Genomic DNA, 22999 nt, shown 5'->3' with positions numbered 1-22999 from the left:
TTGTAAATTTTGGAGATCAGCCCTCGGTTAGATGTAGGGTTAGTGAATATCTTTTCCCAATCTGTGGGTTGCCTTTTTGTCTTGCTGACTGTGTCCTTTGCCTTACAGAAGCTTCTCAGTTTCAGGATGTCCCATTTATTAATTGTTGATCTCACTGTCTGTGTTACTGGAGTTATATTCAGGAAGCGGTCTCCTGTACCAATTCGTTCAAGGGTGCCTCCCAGTTTCTCTTCCAACAGGTTCAGTGTGGCTATATTTATGTTGAGGTCTTTGATCCATTTGGACTTAAGTTTTGTACATGGAGATAGACATGGATCTATCCGCATTCTTCTACATGCCAGCATCCAGTTATGCCAGCACCATTTGTTGAAGATGCTTTCTTTTTTCCATTGTACATTTTTAGCTACTTTATCAAAAATCAGATGTTCATACATGTATGGGTTAATATCAGGGTGTTCAATTTTATTCCATTAGTCTACCTGTCTATTTTTGTGCCAGTACCAAGCTGTTTTCAGGACTACAGCTCTATAATAGAACTTGAAGTCAGGGATGGGGATGCCTCCTGATGTTGCTTTGTTGAATAAGGTTGTTTTGGCTATCCTGGGTTTTATGTTTTTCCATACAAAGTTTATTATTGTTCTTTCAAGGTCTGTGAAGAATTGTGCTGGGACTTTAATGGGATTGCATTAAATCTGTATAATGCTTTCAGTAAGATTGCCATTTTTACTATGTTGATCCTACCTATCCAAGAGCATGGGAGATCTTTCCACCTTCTGGTGTCTTCTTTAAAAACTCAAAGTTCTTTCTATACAGGTCTTTCACTTGTTTGGTTAGCATTACCCAAAGGTATTTTATGTTGTTTGTGGCTATTGTAAAAGTCGATGTTTCTCTGATTTCTTTCTCAGCCCTTTTATCATCTGTATATAGTAGGGCTACTGATTTTCTTGAGTTGATCTTGTATCCTGCCACTTTGCTGAAAGTATTTATCAGCTTCAGGAGTTTCCTGGTGGAGTTTTTTGGGTCACTTATGTAGACTATCATATCATCTGCAAATAGTGAAAGTTTGACCTCTTCCTTTCCAATTTGTATCCCCTTGATCTCCTTTTGTTGTTGTATTGCTCTAGCTGGAACTTCAAGTACAATATTGAAGAGGTATAGAGAGAGTGGACAGCCTGTCTTGTTCCTAATCTTAGAGGAATTGTGTTGAGTTTCTGTCCATTTAGTTTGATGTTGGCTGTTGGTTTGCTGTATATGGCTTTTATTATGTTTAGGTAAGTTCCTGTTATCCCAGATCTCTCCAAGGCCTGTATCATGAAGGGGTGTTGGATTTTGTCAAAGGCTTTTTCAGCATCCAGTGAGATGACCATGTGATTTTTGTTTCTCAGCTTGTTTGTATGGTGGATTACATAGATAGATTTTCGTATGTTGAACCATCCCTGCATCCCTGGGGTGAAGCCTACTTGATCATGGTGGATGAGTTTTCTGATGTGTTCTTGGATCCAATTTGCCAGTATTTTATTGAGTATTTCTGCATCAATGTTCATGAGGTATATTGGTCTGAAGTTCTCTTTCATAGTTGTGTCTTTGTGTGGCTTGGGTATCACGGTTATTGAAGCCTCATAGAAAGAGTTTGGCAAAGACCCTTCTGCTTCTATTGCATGGAATACTTTGAGAAGAATTGGTATAAGCTGTTCTTTGAATTTCTGGTAGAATTCTGTACTGAGGCCATCTGGCCCTAGGCTTTTTTTAGTTGGGAGACTTTTGATAACTGCTTCAATATCCTTAGAGGTTATAGGTCTATTTAAATTGCTTATCTGTTCTTGAGTTAATTTTGGCAAGTGATATCTATCCAGAAAATTGTCCATTTCCTTTAGATTTTTCAAATTGTGTGGAGTACAGGTTTTCAAAGTATGACCTGAGGATTCCCTGGATTTCCTCAGTGTCCATTGTTATGTCCCCCATTTTGTTTCTGATTTTGTTAATTTGCATGTTCACATTCTGTCGTTTGGTAAGTTTGGATAAAGGTTTGTCTATCTTGTTGATTTTCTCAAAGAACCAACTCTTCGTTACACTGGTTTTTTTGTATTGTTTTCCTAGTCTCTGCTTTATTGATTTCAGCCCTCAATTTGATTATTTCCTGGCATCTATTCCTCCTAGGTGAAGTTCTAGAGCTTTCAGTTGTGCTGTTAATTCTCTTGTGTTACTATCCTCCAGTTTCTTCATATGGGCACTTAGTGCTATAAACTTCCATTGTAGCACTGCTTTCAAAGTGTCCCATAAGTTTGGGTATGTTGTGTCCTCATTCTCATTGAATTCTAGGAAGTCTTTAATTTCTTTTATTTCTTCAGTGACCCAGGAATGGTACAATTGTGCATTATTCAACTTCCATGATTTTGTAGGGTTTCTGCAATTTGTGCTGTTGTTGAATTCTAATTTTAACGCATTGTGGTCTGATAAGGTGCATGGAGTTATTCCAATTTTTTTGTACCTTTTGAGGTTTGATATGTTGCCAAGTATGTGGTCGATTTTTGAGAAGGTTCCATGTGGCGCTGAGAAGAAGGTATATTTTTTTTTAAGGTGGAATGTTCTATAGATGTCTGTTAATCCCAATTGGGTCATAACTCCTATTAGTTCCTTTGCTTCTTTGTTAAGTTTCTGTCTGGTAGTCCTGTCTAGAAGTGAGAGTGGGGTGTTGAAGTTTCCCACTGTAAGGGTGTGGGGCTTTATATGTGATTTGAGTTTTAGTAATATTTCTTTTACAAACGTGGGTGTCTTTGTATTTGGGGCATAGATGTTCAGAATTGAAACTTCATCTTGGTGAATTTCTCCTGTGATGAGTATGAAGTGCTCTCCTTCATCTCTTTTGATTGATTTTATTTTGAAATCTAATTTATTAGATATTAGAATTGCTACCCCTGCTTTTTTCTTGGGTCCTGTGTCACTTTATGGGAGAGTTAAGACCATTAATGTTGAGGGATATTAATGACCATTGATTACTCATTTTACTCATTCTTGTTTGTTTTGGAATAGTTGATGGTAGTGGAATTGTATGTGGATTTCCACCTCTTTTCTTTTGAGTGTTGGTAAGGTGGGATTATCTACTGCTGTTTTTCTGGTTGTAGTTAACTCCCTTGGGTTGGGTTTTCCTTCCAGAACTTTCTGTAGGGCTGGGTTAGTGGATACGTATTGTTTAAATCTGTTTTTTTTTTTTAATGGAATATCTTGTTTTTTCCATCTATAGTGATTGAAAGCTTTGCTGGGTATAGCAGTCTGGGCTGGCATCCATGGTCTCTTAGTGTTGGTAGAATATCTATCCAGGACCTTCTGGCTTTCAGAGTTTCCATGGAGAAGTCAAGTATGATTCTGATAGGTTTGCCTTTGTATGTTACTTGGCCTTTTTCCTTTGCTGCTCTTAATAGTCTTTGTTTATTCTGTATGTTTTGGGTGTTTACTATTATGTGGTGAGGGCATTTCCTTTTGTGGTCCACCTATTTGGTGTTCTGTAGGTTTCTTGTAATTTCATTGGCATATCTTTCTTTAAGTTGGGAAAGTTTTCTTCTATTATTTTGTTGAATATGTTTTCTGACCCTTTGAGGTAGATTTCTTCACCTTCTTCTATACCTATTATTCTTAGGTTTGGTCTTTTCACGATGTCCCATATTTCCTGGATATTTTGTGTTAGGGATTTGTTGGACTTAAGATTCTCTTTGGTTGATGAATCTATTTCCCTTAGTGTATCTTCGACACCTGAGATTCTGTCTTCCATCTCTTGTATTCTGTTGGTTATGCTTGCATCTGTAGTACCTGACCATTTGCCCAGCTTTTCTATTTCCAGCATTCCTTCAGACTGTGTTTTTTTTAATGTCTCTATTTCATATTTCAGCCCTTGCACTGTTTCAGTTGTTTCTTGTAATTTTTGCTTTGTCTTTTCCTCTCTTTCTTGCATTTGTTGAAGTTTTTGGTTTGTCTTTTCTTCCATTTCTTGCATTTTTTTTTTGCATTTCTTGGATTGTTTTTTCCTCCAATTCTTGCAATTCTTGTAATTTTGGTTTGTTCTTTCTTCCATGTCTTTAAGGGATTTTTTTCATATCTTCTTTGAGGGCCTCTATCACTTTCATGAAGTTGCTTTTAAGGTCTTTCTCATCTGCTTCTTCTGCAAAGGACTGTTCAGGTCTTGCGGGTGTAAATTCTCTAGTTTCTGGCGGTGTCATATTGGTTTTTCTGTTGGTGGGTGTGTTTTTGTATTGTCTCCTTCCCATCATTTCTTCCTGTGAGTGCAGAAGGAGTCTCTTCCTCCCCTGGTGGGTATGTGACCCCTTTCCAGTGGGTAGGAGCAGGTCCAATACCCTGGTGGCTTTCCTCTTGCATGGATGGAGGCCATCCTAGCATCAGGACCTTAGCAAACTCTGGATAGGCAGGAAGAGGTGGCTAGCCATTGGAAAGATAAAAGTCAGGGTGTTTCAGTGAGCGAACTTTTCTTAGGGCACTGGATTGTTTTCAGTAAACATGTTTTTAGTAAACATTGTCTCACAGCTGCCTGCTCCCAGGCTGGTGGGGAAGTGGGCCTGCGGCCAAGATCTGTTGTTCCCACAGTACCTACCGGGCTGGGCCAGGCACTGTTTGTCGAGCCTGGTGTAGGTCTGGGAGTTGGGGAGGATTCAGCGGTGCCTTCCCCCAACAGACTCATTAGGCTGGGCCAGAGCACAAGATGTGTGGCCCTGTCTGAGCCTGCAGTGGATCTGGTACAAGCAGCTGAAGTGTGCCTGGAGCTTGGTGGAGCTCTGACAGGGTGTGCAGGTAGGTCATCTATATCTCTGATTGCCAGCAGGGTGGGGTCCACAGTCTGATGAATTCCAAAGGGGGAGAAACAGTCCAAGAGAAGATCATAATCCCTGGCAAGCAGCCAAAGGTAGTTGGGCCATCTTTAATTCTTGGAAAGTGAATTTTCATGTCACATCTTCTAACTCCTTTTCAAAGTAACTGTGTAGTGGTATATCATTTATGATTTATTAAAGCTTGTCTGAGGATTCAGAAAGCAAAGTCAGCCACAAGCCATAGAATCAGGCACAGCAGCCAGAAGCTAGGTTGTGGTGGTGCATACCTTTAATCCTAGGACTCAGGATTATGAGGTAGACAGATCCCTGTGAGTCTAAGGCCACCCAGATCTACACAAGAGTGAATTATAGCTCACACTTTTAATCCCGATATTAGGGAAGTATATAAGACAGAAACAAAGTCTCGTTAGAGGCATTCATTCTCCAGCCACACTGAGGAGGGGTTACAGCCTGAGACTTGATGAAGAGCTCATTTGTGGATTAGCCCGTTCAGCCTGAGCTAGAGGTAAGAGCTAGTGGCTGGCTGCTTTGCTTTTCTGATATTTAATATGAATGTTGAGCCCTAATAACAGTTTCTGGATCTTTTATTTATTCCTATTACTAAATTGTCCTTTCTATCATAGTTTTATCTTCAAAGGAAGCTTGTTAAAGTCTTCTGATGTTTCCTAATGTAAATGCCTTACTTGACCTAAGTTGTAAAAACAATTTATATAAGAACCTGGAACTAGATAGCCCAGGGACCTAGGGGAAAGCAAATGTCTACTGTTCCACTTAAGTCACATAGCAATAAGATGACACCTAATGACACTCTGCTATCCTCATAAGTCAGTGTCTTGCTCAGCTATCATCAGAGAAGCTTCCTTCTGTAATAGATGGGAACAAATACAGAGTTCTGCAGCTAGACAATATGCAGAGAGTAAGAGATATTGGAACACTCAGTGCTGATGATGTATCCATAAAACCCCTTCCCTCAGGGCTCAGGGATCCCTGAGGAAGAGGAGGCAGAACAATTATAAAAGCTGGAGGAGATGGAGAACACCAAGGCTTAAACACAGCAGGACCGATGCACATAGGACCTCACAGAGCCTGAGACACAGTAGGTTTTCACTCTGTTCTCCACTCTGGTCTCTCCAGACTCGCTCTTAGTCCTATATCACTTTGTCTGCAGGAGCCCTGCCTGTGCTCAGCCCCACTTCCATTCCCTGGAGACCCCATTTCTTGGTGCAGACCCAGGGTCCTCATAGCTCTCTACTGTGGACTACTCAGCCTTCTCTTCTAGCCCATCTCCATTCTTTATGTCACTGGCTGACACAAACATTCTCTACCAAGGATTCACTTGCCTATGATATTGAGTGGGCAACAGCAACCAAAGAAGAGAGTGCACACCAAAAAGTGAGAAGATCAAATACTTATGCGAAGAAAAACTTCAAACATTATAATTGAATGAAAATGAAAACACAACACACCCAAACCTATGGTGTGGGAACAACAGACCTTGGCTGGGAACCCACTCCTCCATCAGCCTGGGGGCAGGCAGCTGTGACACAATGTTTACTGAAAACAATCCAGTGCCCTAAGAAATGTTTACCTGAGCCATAAGTTCCTGATAAGGGCTGGCTCACTGAAACACCCTGACTTTGATCTTCCTGATGGCTAGCTACTTCTTCCTGCCCCCTGCTGTCACCAATTCTGGTGTCAAGGATTTAACCACCAGCCAGGAGGAGGAAGAGAGGTGTGTGTACGTGTGGTTGGTGTATGGCAGAAGCTTTTCTGGAGGGAAGTGTTTCTTGGGAAGTTCTCCTGAGCCTTCTTGGGGAGCATAAAGATTTATTAACACAACCGACTGGTCTCTGTGTCATCAATCCCGACACCCTCGCCCCATTCTCGGATACAGGCTGTGCAGCAGGCACGGCACTATGGGACACAATGAAGGCAGTTCTAAGAGGTAGGTTCATAGCACATAAGCAATTTAAAGAGCCCCTGAACCTCTAATGAAGTAGAAGGAGCAATGAAAAGTTTTCCCCCAAAAAGGAAGCTCAGGGATAGATAGACTAAGCCCAGAATTCTACCATACAGTCAAAGAAAAATTAATGCCAATACTTCTCAAATTATTCTGTAAAATAGAAACTGAAGGAACGCTGACTGATTCTTTTTTACAAAGCCCAAAGCACCTTCACAGAAAACCAACAAAGAGAGAAAATTACAGACCTACGAATCTAGATCCAAAAATTCATAATAAAATACTTGCAAACCAAATCAAAGAACATATCAAAAAGATTATCCACTATGATCAAGTAAGCTTCAGGCACAAATGCGGGGATGGTTTAGCACACATAAATCGATAAATATGATCTACCATGAAAACTAAAAGACAACTACATGATCATCTCATTAGGTACAGAAAAGGCCTTTGGCAAAATCAATACCCCTTTTGATAAAAGTCCTGGAAATACTAGAGGTACAAAGGACATACATCAAGATAATAAAGGCAATTTACAGCAAGTCCACAGCCAACATCAACCTAAACAGAGCAACTCAAAGCATTTCCGCTAAACCAGGAGCAATCCACTTTCTCCATACATATTGAATATGGTCCTTAAAGTATTAGCTAGAGCAATAAGACAACCTAAGGAATTCAAGGGGATATAAACAGGAAAGGAAGAAGTTATAGTATCTTTATTTGCAGTTATGAATTTACACACAAAAGGCCCTAAAACCTCCTACAGGAAACTTCTGCAGATGATAAATACTTTCAGCAAAATAGCACAGTGCAAAGTTAGCATTAAAAAAGTCAATAACTTTCCTATATACTAATGACAAACAGATGGAGAAAGAAATTAGGGAAGCAACATCTTCAGGAAAAATAAAATATCTTATGATAACTCTAAACTAGCTAGTTAAAGGTTTATGTAATAAAAACTTTAAGACATTGAATAAAGAAATTGAAGAAGACACAAAAATTTGAAAGATTTCCCATGCTCATGGATCAGAAGGATTAATATAGTGAAAATGGACATCCTACCAAAAGCAATCTATGCATTCAACACAATTCCCATCAAGATTCCAAACAAAATTATCTCATAAATTAAAAAGACAAGGACTGGAGATAAGGCTCAGAGGTTAAGAGCATTGGCTACTCTTCCAGAGGTCCTGAGTTCAATTCCCAGCAACCACATGGTGGCTCACAACCATCTACAATTGAATTTGGTGCCCTCTTCTAGCATGTAGACAGAACACTGTATATGTAGTAAATAAATCTTTTTTAAAAAGGTTTTAAAAAATTAAAAAGGCAATTTTCAGCATCATATGCAAACACACACACACACACGCACATCAGGATAGCTAAAACAACTCTGAATAATAAGAAAAATGTTGGAGATATCGCATCCTGATTTCAAGTTGTACTATATAGCTAAAGTAATGAAAAATGGACATAGTATTGGTATAAAAACAGACATTTGATGGAATGGGATTTAAGACACAGACATAAGTCCACATACCTATGAACACCTGAATTTTGACAGAGAGAAGGAAGAAGAGAGAGGGAGAGAGAGGGAGAGAGAGGGAGGGAGAGGGAGAGGGAGAGAGAGGGAGAGGGAGAGAGAGATGGAGAGGGAGAGAGAGGGAGAGGGAGGGAGAGAGAGGGAGAGAGAGGGAGAGAGAGGGAGAGAGAGGGAGAGAGAGGGAGAGAGAGAGAGAGGGAGAGAGAGGGAGAGAGAGGGAGAGAGAGGGAGAGAGATGGAGAGGGAGAGGGAGGGAGGGAGAGGGAGAGAGAGGGAGAGGGAGGGAGGGAGAGGGAGAGGGAGAGAGAGGGAGAGGGAGGGAGAGGGAGAGGGAGAGGGAGAGAGAGGGAGAGGGAGGGAGAGGGAGAGAGAGGGAGAGGGAGGGAGAGGGAGAGGGAGGGAGAGGGAGGGATCAGGGAAATGGATCCTTTTGTAAAGGGAAACCAGCTTCACAAGCTCCTGAGGAATAAGAGCTTTTGTCTAATCACCAGAATTTGGGGAGATGGAGTTTCCTGTGGACCTGCAAAGATCAATGACCATGCAGGCAGAGAGTCACACAGACTGTCAGGGTTTCTTTTACCAAAAAATATAAACAACTTTATTTTATATTTTGGTATATTTAAAGGACAGAGTTGTGTGATTGGGAGTGGCAGGCCTTGCTTGGAACTTAGAGATCATAAGGAAGGGCTGGGAGCTAACTTCTGAACACACTTCCAGCAAAAGCTCATCTAAAGGCATTTCTTTCTGACTATCAGATTGCCTTCCACAGAGACATGTGCAAGCCAAGGGGAGGACTAGCTCAATCACAGGCTGCCCTCGGTGAAAGTTTTACATACAGAACTAAACAGAAGGTTTTCAGATGATGAAACACAAATGGCTGAAAAACACTTCAAGAAATGCTCAACATCCTTAGTCTTCATGAGAAATGCAAATAAAAACTACCTTGAGATTTCAACTTACAAAAGTCAGAATGGTCAAGATCAATTTAAAAGAAAAAGAGGACAGCTCATGCTGTCAATGATGTGGGCAAAGGGGAACTCTTATTCACTGCTGGTGGGAGTATAAGTTTGTGCAGTCACTATGGAAACTAGCGTGGTGGTTCCTTAGAAAGCTGGGAATAACTTCAAGATCTACCTGTACCACTCCTGAACATATATCCATAGGACTATACACCCTGCTACAGAGACACTTGTTTGTCTATGTTCTTTGCTGCTCCACTCATAGTAGCCAGAAAGTAGAAACAGCCTAGACGTCCATCAACAGAAGAATGAATAATGAAAATGTTGTACACTTACACAAAGGATTATTTTGCTCGTAAAAAACAAAACCATGAAATTTGCAGGTAAATGGATGAAGCTAGAAAAAAAATCATCCAGAATGAGGTAACCCAGATTCAAAATGAAAAATATGGTATGTATTCATGTGGATGTTACATTGTGAGTTGTTGACAGGCATGCTACAATCCATAAACCACAGAGGTTAGACACAGAGAAAGAGACTGGGAGGAAGGGAGGATCTCACAAGAAAGGGGGAAAAGAATATGCAGTTATAGAGAGACAGGGGAAGACTGGAATAGGAGGATTAAATGAGGAGGAGAAGGAGGAGAGAAGCGGGGTGTAAGGAGGGAATATAAGAGGAACAACTAACACCAAAGGTTATTTAGGGTGGGGTCATATAGAAACCTACTACTGTAAAAGCTTCTTAACATATATGCATATATGAATGAAATCTAAATGGAGCCACCAACTGACAGGGGAGACAATGCCGCAACTAGACATCTCTCACCACCAAGTGAAACATCATCCATTGCCAGGAATGGATTACATCTAATTGAGTCCTTGGCAAAAGGGTCTGTGGTGGCTTGAAAGAAAATGACTGTCAAAGAGAGTGACACTTTTAGAAGGTATGGCCATGTTGGAGTAGATGTGGTCTTGTTGGAGGAAGTATGTCACTGTGATGGTGGGCTCTGGGGTCTTATATATGCTCAAGATGCCACCCAGTGTCTCAGACCACTTCTTGTTGCCTGCAAGATGTAGGACTCTCAACTACTCCAGTACCACATCTGCCTGTGTGCTGACATGTCCCGCCATATTAATGAACTGAACCCCTGAATTGTAAGTGGGCCACCCCAATGAAATGTTTTCCTTTATTAGAGTTGTCATTGTCATGCTGTGTCTTCATAGCAATAGAAAACCTAACTAAGACATGGTCCAATAGGAACCCTCAAACAACTCAAAGTTATTGCCAAGGATTTTGGTTGCCCTCTACGAACTGATGGTAATGCTGTATTACTAAAAACAATACTTACATACCTCATTGAAAACAGTATCACAGGTTGATGTCTTTGGGGCTGCGATTGCAACCAGCCAAAAAATCCTGGGATCCGACCCTGAGTGTGGGAGTGTGGATGAGGGAAAGCTAACTACCCAATGACGCTAAAGAAAAGATGGAGAAATCTGATCATAACAGGAGGGCAGTCAGTTAATACTGAAGGCGCCCAGTTTATTGATTCATCATCTTAAGTAGCCATTCAAAGGTGGGGGCAATGGCAGAAGACATCTGTTATCACGTGTAAAGGGTTGATAGCAATTATTTCCCTTAATCCTAAAGACACTCCTTTACAGCACAAGTACTTAAGCCTTCAGGCCCCCACACCACCAGCAGGACTCACTAGCTTTCAGGGTGGGTATAGACTCACCCTTGGCCCAAGTCTATTGTTATTTAGATAGGAGTCATTCTCCACTGAGGCCAGGACGCCCATCAGTTATTAGCTGACATCTAAAAGACAATAGAAATTCTGGGCTCTTCTGAATTGGCGGTGGCAGGGTAGAATAGATTTCCAAAAATACGGCCCCAACAAAACAGAGAAGCAGAACCTGTGCCTACCTAAAGCATTCACCCCCATTGACCAGTGTCAATGGTACTGCAAGATACTCTGGGCGGTACAGAGGAGAAAGGTACCCACCAGCCCAGATACTAGGCTGCAATATACAATGGCGACCTGCCTGCATGGTATCTTAGCACAATAGTGGCACAAAAGTCGTGAAAGTAACCAGAAAATATGTGCTTGGATTTAAAGCCCACTCTACTATATGGAACCCATGAATGACATCCTTGGGTGGTGGTCTGAGATTAGAGAGCCTACAGACCTAGGGAAAAATGAAATATATTGTCCTGCTAAAGGAACATATCAATAAAATGATCCCTAATTTAACCACGCTATACCCACAGATCAGTGCTGCATCAGCCATTATCAGAAAAGCTTCCTAGTCAGTGGATGGGAACAGACACAGAGACCCACATCCGGAAAATGTGCAGAGTGTAGGAGACTTTGGAGCACTCAGGCCTAAATGGGATGTCTCCATCAAATCCTGCCCTCAGGGCTCCGTGAGACAGGGGAAAGGCGGTGAGAGGAGAAGGATGTATCTGTGAAGGAAACAGTGTCGTCTTCCAGACTCAACGGGACTGACACAAATCACTCACAGAGACTGTGGCAGCAGGCACAGGGTCTGCACAGATTCAAACCAGAGGGGTCCAGTGTCCAGAGAAGAAAGGGGCACATGGTCCCATCCGTTACCATGGAGCTATCTGCAATTGATGCCCACTTGCAAAGGAAATACAGCCTTTGCTTTGTCCTTTTTTTTTTCCAGTGGAGTCTCCCTTAAAGGGCAGGCCCCATAGCCAGGAGTAGATAGCCAACAGAAAATGAACTCAGTGATATTTTTGTAGACTTTTTGTCTCACATTACTGTCTGGACATTTTTTGTCTTACTGCCCTTTTGTTTGTATATTATAGTTTGTAATTTTGTGTTTTTATGGGTACTCTGTGTGTGTGTATGTGTGTGCGTGTGTGTGTGTGTGTCTGTACATGTATGTTTCTTATGCCTTGTCTTTTGTTGTTGATTTTTAAAATTTTTTTGGTTTGTTTGCTATTTGTTTTCTAAAGAAGTATAGGAAGAAGGTGTGGAATTGGGTGGAAGGGAAGTTGGGGAGGATCTGGGGAATATTGGGAGAGAAAAACTGTGATCAGAATACACTGCATTAAAGTTTATTTTTTAAGTGATTAAAAAAATGATAAAAAGACATTGGTGGAAGAACCTTGGCTGTTGAAGTGAAGGTAGAAGAAATGAATATCTCATCCAGAGAAATTATTAAATCTAAAAATTCCAGGCACAAAACATCCAGGAAATCTGAGACACTATGAAAAGACCCAAACCTACAAATAATAGGTATGGGGGACAGAGAAGAAACCCAGGTCAAAGGCACAGAAAAATTTATTACATTTTTTATTATTTGATACAATTTCTAAATTTAAATCTATTTTGAACAAAAAAGTTTTTAACAAAGTCATACAAGAAAATTTCCCAATCTAAAGAAAAAATTGCATTTCAAGGTATAAAAAAACAAAATAAACAAAAACCTAAAAACATATAGAACATCAAATAAGACAAGAATAGAAATTATAACCAACACAGGATAAGTAAGTAAAATAATAAATAATACAGAACAAAAAGGACATCAAAAGCTATATAGGGAAGGTCAAATATAAAGGTAGATGCATTAGAATAATACCTGACTACTCAATGAAGACTCTTACAGCTAGAAGGGCCTGGGAAAATGTTCTAAAAACTCTTAGAGACCATGGGTACCAGCTGAGACCATACAGTAAAACTATCAATCCCAATTGGTAGGGAATGAAAAACATTCCACAATAAAACCAAAATTTGAACATTTTCTGTCTACCAATCCAGGTCTACAAAAGGGACTACAAGGATAATGCCAACATGAAGAGGTTAACTAAGCATTCACAACACAGCAGCAAAATAAAAGAAATCTCAATATTATCTGTCTTAATTCCCCAATAAAAAAGATGCAGAATAATGGACTGGATTAAAAAAAACATGATCCATTTTTCTGCTACATCCAAGAAACACATATAAACAGCAAGGATGGACATCACCTTCGGGTAAAAGGATGAAAAAGGATATTTCAAGTAAATGTACCCTAGATGCAAACAGGTATAGCTATTTTAATAGCTGACAAAATAAGCTCCAAACAAAATGAATCAGAAGAGCTAGGGAAGCACACTACATACATAAAGGAAAAAATCACCAAGAGGATATAACAATTCTAAGCATCTATACACCAAACACAAGGCACCTAAGTTCATAAAAGAAATACTACTGCAGCTAGAATCACATAGTGATCCTCATATTGTAATAGTGGGAGAGTTTAATACCCTATTCTCACCAATAGTCTGGTCATCCAGACAATAACTAGGAGAAATCCTAGAATTAAATACTATAAGTCAAATGGAACTAGCCATCATCTACAGACATTTCACCCAACACAAAATAATATACCTTCTTCTCAGTAGCTCATGGAACTTTCTCCAAAATTGACCACATATTTAGAGATAGAGCAAGTCTCAATATAAAAAAAATAACTGGAACAAAACGCTGTTGTGTATGACCAACAACAGAAAGTATACTAACTTGTGGAAACTGAACAACTCACTTCTGAATGAAAAATGGGCCAAGAAAGAAATCAAGAAGGAACTTAAAACTTTTAGAATTGAGTGAAAATGAAAACACAACATACCAAAACCAATAGGCTGCAGTGAAGACGGTTGTAAGATGCATGTTGACAGCACTAAACACCTACATTTAAAACAACTGGAAACCTTATATTAAAAACTTAGTGACACATCTGAAACCTCCAGAACAACAAGAAGAAATAAGAAATCGCACCCAAAAGAGTAGACAGCAAGAAATAATCAAAGTCAGAGCTGAAGTCAATGAAAAAAAAAAAAAAAAGGAAACAAACAAAACTAAGAACAATGCAAAGAATCATTGAAACAAAGAGTTGGTTCTTTGAGAAGATCAATAAGGTTGACAGATCCTTAGCAAAACTAACTAAAAGATACAGAGCGATGTCTAAATTAATATAATAGAGATGAAAAAGGGACCTTAGAATAGACATGAGGGAATCCAGAGTGTAACACGAATTAATAAAAGACCCAGAGGTTGATATTGGAGTTGAGACTTCAAGATAAAGAACAGAAAAGCAAAGTAGCAGGCCACTAGCTCTTAACACTACCTCAGGTTTACAGGACTAATCCACAAGCTCTTCACCAAGCCTCAAACTGTTGCCTCTCCTCAGCATGGCTAGAGAACAAATACCTTACTACTGAATACTGAAGACCCTGCTTCTATCTTTCATACCCTCTAGTGCTGGGATTAAGGTGTGTGATCTGTTACTCTTTTAGACTCATTCAATCTCCTGTATCCCTGGTGGCCTTGAACTCAGAGAGATCCATCTACCTCTTAATCCTGAGTCCTAGGATTAAAGGTGTGTGCCACCACTTCCTAGTTTCTGGTTGCTGGGATTAAAGGTGTGTGCCTGACTTCTATTGATTGGGGCTGACTTTGCTTTCTGAATCCTCAGGCAAGCTTTAATAAAGCATAAATAACATATCATTACACCAGAGAATCATAAGGACATACTTTAAAAATCTTTACTCTCTCCCAACCAAAATTAGTCTGGGGCCAGGTAGATACAGCTTGAAATTTTATCAGAAAAATTAACTCCAATACTCCTCAAATTATTCTATAAAATAGAAAATGAATTAGGAAATTCTCTCACTATTATCCTAATATCAAAAACCACAAGAACCAACAAAAACGAAAATTATAGATCAATATCTATTATGGATGCAAATATTCTCAATGAAGTATTTACAAACCAAATTTCAGAACACATAAAAAAAGATTATCTGCCATGATCAGGTTGGCTTCATGACAACGATGCAGGGCTGTTTCAACATACATAAATTAATAAATGTAATCCACCACATAAAAAGAATGAAAACCAAAAACCACATGATCATCTCATTGGATGTAGAAAAGGCCTTTGACAAAATCTAACATCCCTTTATGATAAAAGTCCTGGAAAGACTAGCAATACAAGGAACATACCTTACTATAATAAAGACAGTTTACAGCAGATCAACAGCCATCATCTACCTAAACAGAGAAAAACAAAACATTTCCTCTAATGAGCAAGTCAAGATGTCTGCTTGTCCCTTGCCTATTCAATGTAGTTGTAGTGATATTTTGTTTGTGTTTTAACAAATAAAGCTTGCCTGAAAATCAGAATGCAGAGCTAAGCCACTAGATGCCAGGCAGTGGTGGCACACACTTTTAATTCCAGGTCTAGGGGGACAGGGACAGATGGATCTCTGTTAGTTCAAGGCCCCCCTGGGCTACACGAAATTAATCCAGTCTAAAGGAGAAACAGCTCACACAAAGATGATCCCAGCATTTGGGATCCCAAGCCTTTAATCCCAGAACTAAGGAGGTAGAGACAGGAGTGATATGGCTGGGCGGAGCCAGGAATATAAGGTGGGAGGAGACAGGAGCTCAATGCAGTCTGAGGACAGTCTGGGCGGTCTAGGCATCAGTCTGAGCATTTAGTCTGCAGATTCCTGGAAGCAGGGTCACCCCTTCAGTCTGAAGAGTAGAGGTGAAAGTGCTCTCCTGTGGCTGGCTACTTTGCTTCTTTGATCTTTCAGCCTCCCCCTCCCCGCCACCAATATCTGACTCTGGGTTTTTATTATCAAGAACAATTAGAATTTGTGCTACATATAGTACTTGAAATCCTTAGCTAGAGTAATAAGACAACAGAAGGAGATCAAAGAGATACAAAAAGCAAAGGAAGAAGTCAAACACACACACACACACAAAATTCATAGCTTTCTTATATAAAAATGACAGCAGAGTGATAAAGAAATCATGGAAATAGTACCTTTCACAACAGTCTCAAAAATACCTTTGGATAACTCTAACCAATCAAGTGATAGACTTGAATAATAAAAACTTTAAGACTTTGAATTAAAAAGATGGAAGAAGGATGAGGCTCAGGTGGGTGAAAGACACACACAGGGCAGCCTGGGTGGGTCTTCATGGGTCCATGTTGGTGCCTGAGGGACACTCTTTTGAGGTGGGCCATGGTAATCTGAGTGGCCGGGGGCCATGGTGACATCTGAGCCTGGGCTGCTACCTGTGACCATGTCTGGGTCCATGATCCTATTACTGTCAGGGTCTATGACGTCTATGGCCCATGGTGCCACTAAAGGCCACACAGATACCCCAGGCCTAGGCTGCATCCAGTGGCCATGTTGGTGTTCAAGGGCCGTGCTGCCACTGGGGCCATGCCAATCTGAGTGACTGGCACTGTCACCTGGTGCCATGTGTCATCATGGACAGGGCTGCTGCTGAGGGCCATGTTTGGGTCTTGGGTTGGCCCACCCTAACATCCACCCCATCTATGACCTGCTGGAGTGTGTGAAAGGACTGGTCCAGAAGACGGTAACTGTAGACTCTCCATGACTCAGCACAACAGCAGGATATCTGAGAGGAATTTCAGAAAGGACCCCGTGATGATGGTGTTCCAGGGCCTGGAGCCAGCCAATGACTCATTGCAATGAATGCTTTGTGGGTGGGACTGGTTGGACAAAGGGGTATATCATGTGACACACTGTAGCTCCCAATGCCAGTAGGTGAATGAAGAAGGCTTGGGAAGACAGAGGAATGAGGCAGGGTGTGTTTGTTCTGTTTTTACTTAATGGGGGGGGGCGCTGCAGGAGTGAGAGGCACACATGGAGGGACTGGGGAGGTGAGTGGGACTGGGGTGGATGACGTGAAATTCCCAAAGAATCAATGAAGAATTATGTTTAAAAAGAAACAAATGAGCCGGGCATTGGTGGCACACACCTTTAATCCCAGCACTCGGGAGGCAAAGGCAGGCAGATCTCTGTGAGTTTGAGGCCAGTCTGGTCTACAGAGAGAGTTCCAGGACAGGCTCCAAAGCCACAGAGAAACCCTGTCTTAAAAAAAAAAAAAAAAAAGACATCAGAAGAGGGAAAGAAAGATCTCCCATACTCCTGGATTGATAGAATTAATATTGTAAAATGGCCTTCCTAGCAAAAACAATCTGGAAATTCAATACAATACCTATCAAGAGCCCAGCACAATTCTTCATAGAAACTGAAAAACAAAACAGTTTTCAGCTTCATATGCAAACACAAAACAACCAGGATAGTCAAAACATTCCTGAACAATAAGAAAACTGCTGAAGGCATCACCATCCCTGATTTCAGGTTTTGCTGCAGAGCTATAGTAATAAACACAGCATGGTATGACATAAAAACAGACGCGTTGATCAATGGAATTAAACTGAAGACCCGGACATAAATCAACACACCCAGAGACACCTGGATTTTGACACTGCAAAAAAGACATCTTCAGCAAATAGTGTTTGACAAACTGAATAGCTTCATTAGAAGAATGCAACGATATCCATATTTATGACGCTACACAAAACCCAACTCCAAATGGGCCAAGAACTTCAACACAAGGCCAGATGCCTAGAATCCAATTGAAGAAAAAGTGGTGAATAGTCTTGAACTCATTGGCACAGGAAGGACTTTTTTTTTGTTTGTTTTTTGTTGTTAGTAGAATCTTTTTTATTCAGAAAAAACAACAACAACAACAACAAAAAAACAATTTTTTTTCCAAACACACACAGGAGGGGGTATGGGTAAGGGGAGGTATCTGTCCAGCCCCAGCCCCCAGCCCATGTGGTTTTGGCAGCAATAAGGGAAATGGGGTAATGCCCCCCCAAAAAATAATAACAATGGTGTGTGTGTGTGTGTGTGTGTGTGTGTGTGTGTGTGTGTACGGAAAGAAGGGTGCAAAAGCTGAAGGGGTGGTGGGGGATGGGACAGATGAGGTCAGCACTGGGAATGCCGCAGGTGGGGAACTATTTCATAACATTTCTTGTTGATCAAACCACTGTGGACACCTTCTTTGCCCATCAGCAGGACAGTAACATTGAAGGTGGGGGCTCCTCCTCCAGTGCTCTTGGTACGAAGATCCATTGTAAACTCCCCATCCTGTAGCAGTGAGTCCCAGATCACAGAACATTTCTGGCCCTGAGTGTCAGCCCATTCACTAAAAAACTTGACCGGTCTTTGCCTACCAGGACACCAACCTCAGCTGGCGTAATGCTAACGAAGGTCTTCCCGGGAACGGCGGCCCAGACGGAGGGCGAGTCCTTGTAGCCTACGACGGCCGTGTCATGACAGGTCCTGTCTGCCATGAGGCTGTCGATGTAGGCGTTCCACCCGGCCTTGGCGCTGCTGCTGGGGCTGCTCTGCGGGCTGCTGCTGGGGTGGGCTCGGGCTGGCGGGCGAGGGGAGGCAGAGAGCTCTGGGCACACGCTGCCGTCCGCCACCGCCACTTCGGCACAGGAAGGACTTTATGAACAGGACACCAACAGCACAGGAACTACAAACAGCAATTAGTAAATGGAGCCTCCTGAAGCTGAAAATCTTCTGCATGGCAAGGGACACCATCATTTGGACAAAGTGGCAGCCTGCAAAATGGGAAGAGATCTTTGACACTTAATTTTTGGGGGCCCGCCAAGTAAAACTTCCAGTGTCATTCGTGGGGTACATTTTGCTGAGTCACTGGCCAAAGGTATCCTGTGGAATCTCCCAAGCAGGCTATTGCCAAGGGTGTTGGTTTCTCCATGATGGTAAGTCCCTGTTGCTGTAGATAATAATAACTTACTTATGTCATGTAACATGGAAAGTTGAGCTGGTGGATAGCTTGAAGCTTCACCCCTACTGACTAGAGTTCATGGTACTGGAAGGTAATCACCAATATTACCCAGCCACGAATCCTGCTTCCTACAATGGTTACCTACCCGCAAGATACACGGTGCAAGAGTCTCACAAATGTTGTGGGAGTAACCACCATTTTCTGATTGGACTGAAGGCTCACTTCATAAATTAGAACTCATACTGGACGCTACTCATGACCTTGGGGAAAACCTAGTTATTATTGTCCTAAAGGAACACAGCAGTAAAATGACTCCTGGTGACAGAGAGCCATATATCAGTGTTTGGCTCAGCCTTCATCAGAGTAGTTTCTTACAGTAGACTGGAATTACCCAGTAACTCGAAAGTGGACAATGTGAAACCGAGTATGAGATATTGGAATACTTGATCCTAAACATGATGTCATCATCAAGTCCCTCCCCCCAGGCCTCAGGAACCCATGCAGAAGAGGAGGCATAAAGATTGTGAGATCCAGAGATGGTGGATGACTGTGAGGTAATGTTCTTTGTCAGACACAACGGGACCGATACACACATGAACTCACAGAGACTGGCAGCACGCCCAAATTCTACACAGGTTCAACACAGACAGAGTCCCAGCACCGAAACGGAGAAGTGAACACAGGCTTTCAATCTATTCAAGAAGACATCTGCAATTGATACCCACTGACAAGGGGGAAATTGGTTTTCTCCCGTGGAGACTCACTGGGTATAACAACCACAGTCCAGGGCAGGTCCCATGCCTAGAAGTAAATGATCAACATAGAACAATTTCAATGGTGTTTTTGTATATTTGGGTGGGGGGGTGGTCTTATTGATCTTTTGCTGTTTTGACTTTCCTGCTTTTTTTGTTTGTTTGTTTGTTTGCTTGTGGGTTTGTTTTTTTTTTTTGGTGGGAGGTTCTGTTTCTTCATTTACTTTGTTTCTTATGGTTTTGATTCTTCTTTTGAGAGAGAGAGAAAACATAAATTTGGGTGGCAGGGAGATGGGACCATTGTGAAGAGTTAATAGAGGGGAAAACATATATAAACGCATTATATATTATATGAAAATATTTAATTAAAAAGAAGAAACTGTACTGTAATGCTTGATGTTGCTTGATTGACAGGGAACATCTGCAATTCAGAATAGAGAAAGTCTTAAATCATCAAAGTGAGGTAAGCTTTGCAGTATTGAGGAATTGCAGATGTCTAGCCACTGTTTGAAGATCTGTGACAAAGAAATGGGAAATCATTGCATTGACTAATGTCATTAGGACTAGGGTGAAAGTTGCCAAAAGACGTTTGTATCTCTGTTGTCCAGTAAAGGATGATTTGATTTTTATGAACTTCTACTAACAGGAATATCTGAAGGCAAGGATGCAATTACATCACTAAACCAAAGATAAATGATAAATCGGGGAACAATTACACAGAAAAATATAAAGAACCATGGGAGCGTTTCCCCGCCCTTCCTACCAGATCTGCTAACCCATCAGAAAGAGTGCACCAAGGAAAGCCACGCCTCAAGCTCCTCTCTTTCCTACCTGAGGCCACATCCAAGGAGTTGTGGCCACCGTTACAAGTTCACTGACAAGACACCTACAAATGTCTACATTGGGCCTGTGGTAGTTTGAAAGAAAATGGTCCCCAAAGAGAGTGGCACTATTAGGGAGTGTGGCCTGTCACTGTGGGGGTGGGCTTTGAGGTCTCTTTTGCTCATTCTTTCCTCAATGCAACAGTCAGTTGACTTCTTGTTGCCTGGAAGACGTAGGACTCTCAGCTAAATCACTCCAGCAATATGTCTGCCCATGCTGCCATGCCCCTTGCCCTGGTGATAATGGACAGGATCTCTGAAACTAAAAGCGGGCCCCCTCAATTGAATGTTTTCCTTATAAGAGTTGCCTTGGTCATGGTGTCATTTCACAGTAGTAAAAACCCTAAGACAGTCCTGCATGTCTGTGTTGGGCCTGCATGTTTGTACGTCAAATGGGCGGGTGAAGAAATTATCACAGAGTGACTGTCTTAGGGTTTCTACTGCTGTGATGAAATACCAGGAACAGAAGCAACTTGGTGGGGAGGAGGTGTATTTTGCTTACATTTTCATATCGTAGTTCATCGATGAAGGCAGTCAGGGTAGGAACTCCAACTGAGCAGGAATCTGGTAGCAGAAGGGAATTCAGAGGCCATGAAGGCTATGGAGGAGTACCTACGGGCTTGCTCCTCACGCCTTGCTCATCTTGCATTCTTGTGCGACCTAAGAACACCAGCCCAGGAGTGGAGCCACCCACAATGCACTGGGCATAGTCACTGTGCCCACATCATTCACTAGTTAAGAAAATGCCCCACAGGCTTCATAAAGCCCAATCTTATGGAGACATTTTCTCAAGTGAGGTTCCCCCTTCCCAAATGCCTTAACATAAAACTTGCAAGCACGGTGAAAGCGTCCGGTTCTTAGACACTTTGATTACGTTCTTAGACACTTCAATTGTGTGATGAAATCCTAACCCATTTCATAGCTTAAGGAGTCCAGAAGTTTAGGTGGCTGCTTTCTCAGAATCTCCAACTTTTGAGTTTGCAATGGTCTCTCCTAGCTACAACTTGTAACACTAATGTCTTTGAAGCACAAACACCATACAATAGTCAACGAGCAGCATAGGCCGGTTTCTTAGCCCATATGTTATCTTATCTCTTGGGTTTCCTTCACTATCCCCATCATATTTTCTTCTCCTTTCCCACTGCTCCCCACACCACTCCACACCACTTACCTTCTCCCTGGAAACCGCCCACATCTATATCCACATCCAGCAAGGCCACTCCGGTCCTCTCTCCCTTCCCACAATCCTCTTTCCTCCTTTTCCTTACCTTGTTTTTTTTTTAATCCCTTCATTTCATTCTAGCTGCTGACTACGGCTTCTTATAAGGTATCCTAACCTGATGCCCTTTGGTTAGTTCCTGTTTCACAAAGAAATGATGACTATAATGTAAATTTCAGAGGAAGTGGAAAGCACAGAGAAAGAAATGAAGCTTGGGTATAGGGAAGTGAGCTTGCCTCTTACTACAATTCTTTGATTACTAATATTCTGCGAAGAGTTTCTATGTAGCCATTCTATATTAAGTGCTTTACATTAATTTTTCTACAAAATTTGAATAAGTACTATTAGTAACCATATTTTCCAGATAAAAAGAGGACCAAGTCTTATAAATACAAAGTTAGGTCCACGAGATTGCACAATTTGAGGGTCCCAGCAACATGGCTGAGTTCTTTATTAGATTCAGAGAGGGCAAAGTGGGGACCTCAGTACCTTCTCTTTCCCATCTTCCTCTCAAGTAGGAATGGTTGACAATATTCAAGTAAGGTCATGCATCCAAGTAAACATAATGTCAGAATTTACTTTTCACGGTAGAAAGTGGAAGTAATTAACTTCTCTTTATACCATTTTTTGGTGTTTGGATTGATTGTGGTGGTACATAAATTTGATACCATATTATGTAACCAACAAGTATACTTCACAGATCCACTGAGGAGCAGAAGTCGTTGCACACTCTCAAGTCTACCCTGAGTAAGTTTTAGGGAGGTACTTAAATGATGTAAACAGGTATGACAAACTATATATCTGCTCATAATAATACTGTTCCAGGCAGAGTTAATGTTTGACAACATAATGAGTGTGCTAAGTGCAACCTAGCTATTGGTCAGCATGCAAAATGCCAAGGTGAATTATTGCAAGAATTTTAAGTTTGGCATATTTTGTGCAAGGTTCAATTGAGGGTACATTTTCTCAAATTTGATATAAACATATTAATATCCTCTAATTAATTTGATCCTTATTTTTTTGACAAAACTACAGTGAACCGACTACAAAACAGAATATCTCATTTTATTGTGTGCCCATTTCCTCATTTGTAAACTGGAAGTATTATTATCTTTTTTTAGGGTGTTAGTAATGATTTAAGAGTTGATGCACCGGGCGTTGGTGGCGCACGCCTTTAATCCCAGC

At 41.3% G+C, this 22999-nt stretch overlaps 1 pseudogene; it reads right to left on the bottom strand.

Moving 5' to 3' along the window:
- Positions 1 to 17956: 17956 nt before the first annotated feature.
- On the bottom strand, positions 17957 to 21117 carry LOC101840748 (annotated as a pseudogene).
- Positions 21118 to 22999: the final 1882 nt, after the last annotated feature.

The sequence above is a fragment of the Mesocricetus auratus genome, unplaced genomic scaffold (genome assembly GCF_017639785.1).
Source record: "Mesocricetus auratus isolate SY011 unplaced genomic scaffold, BCM_Maur_2.0 Super-Scaffold_100009, whole genome shotgun sequence".
NCBI classification, from domain to species: domain Eukaryota; kingdom Metazoa; phylum Chordata; class Mammalia; order Rodentia; family Cricetidae; genus Mesocricetus; species Mesocricetus auratus.
This window is presented reverse-complemented; position numbering and strand designations above follow the sequence as displayed.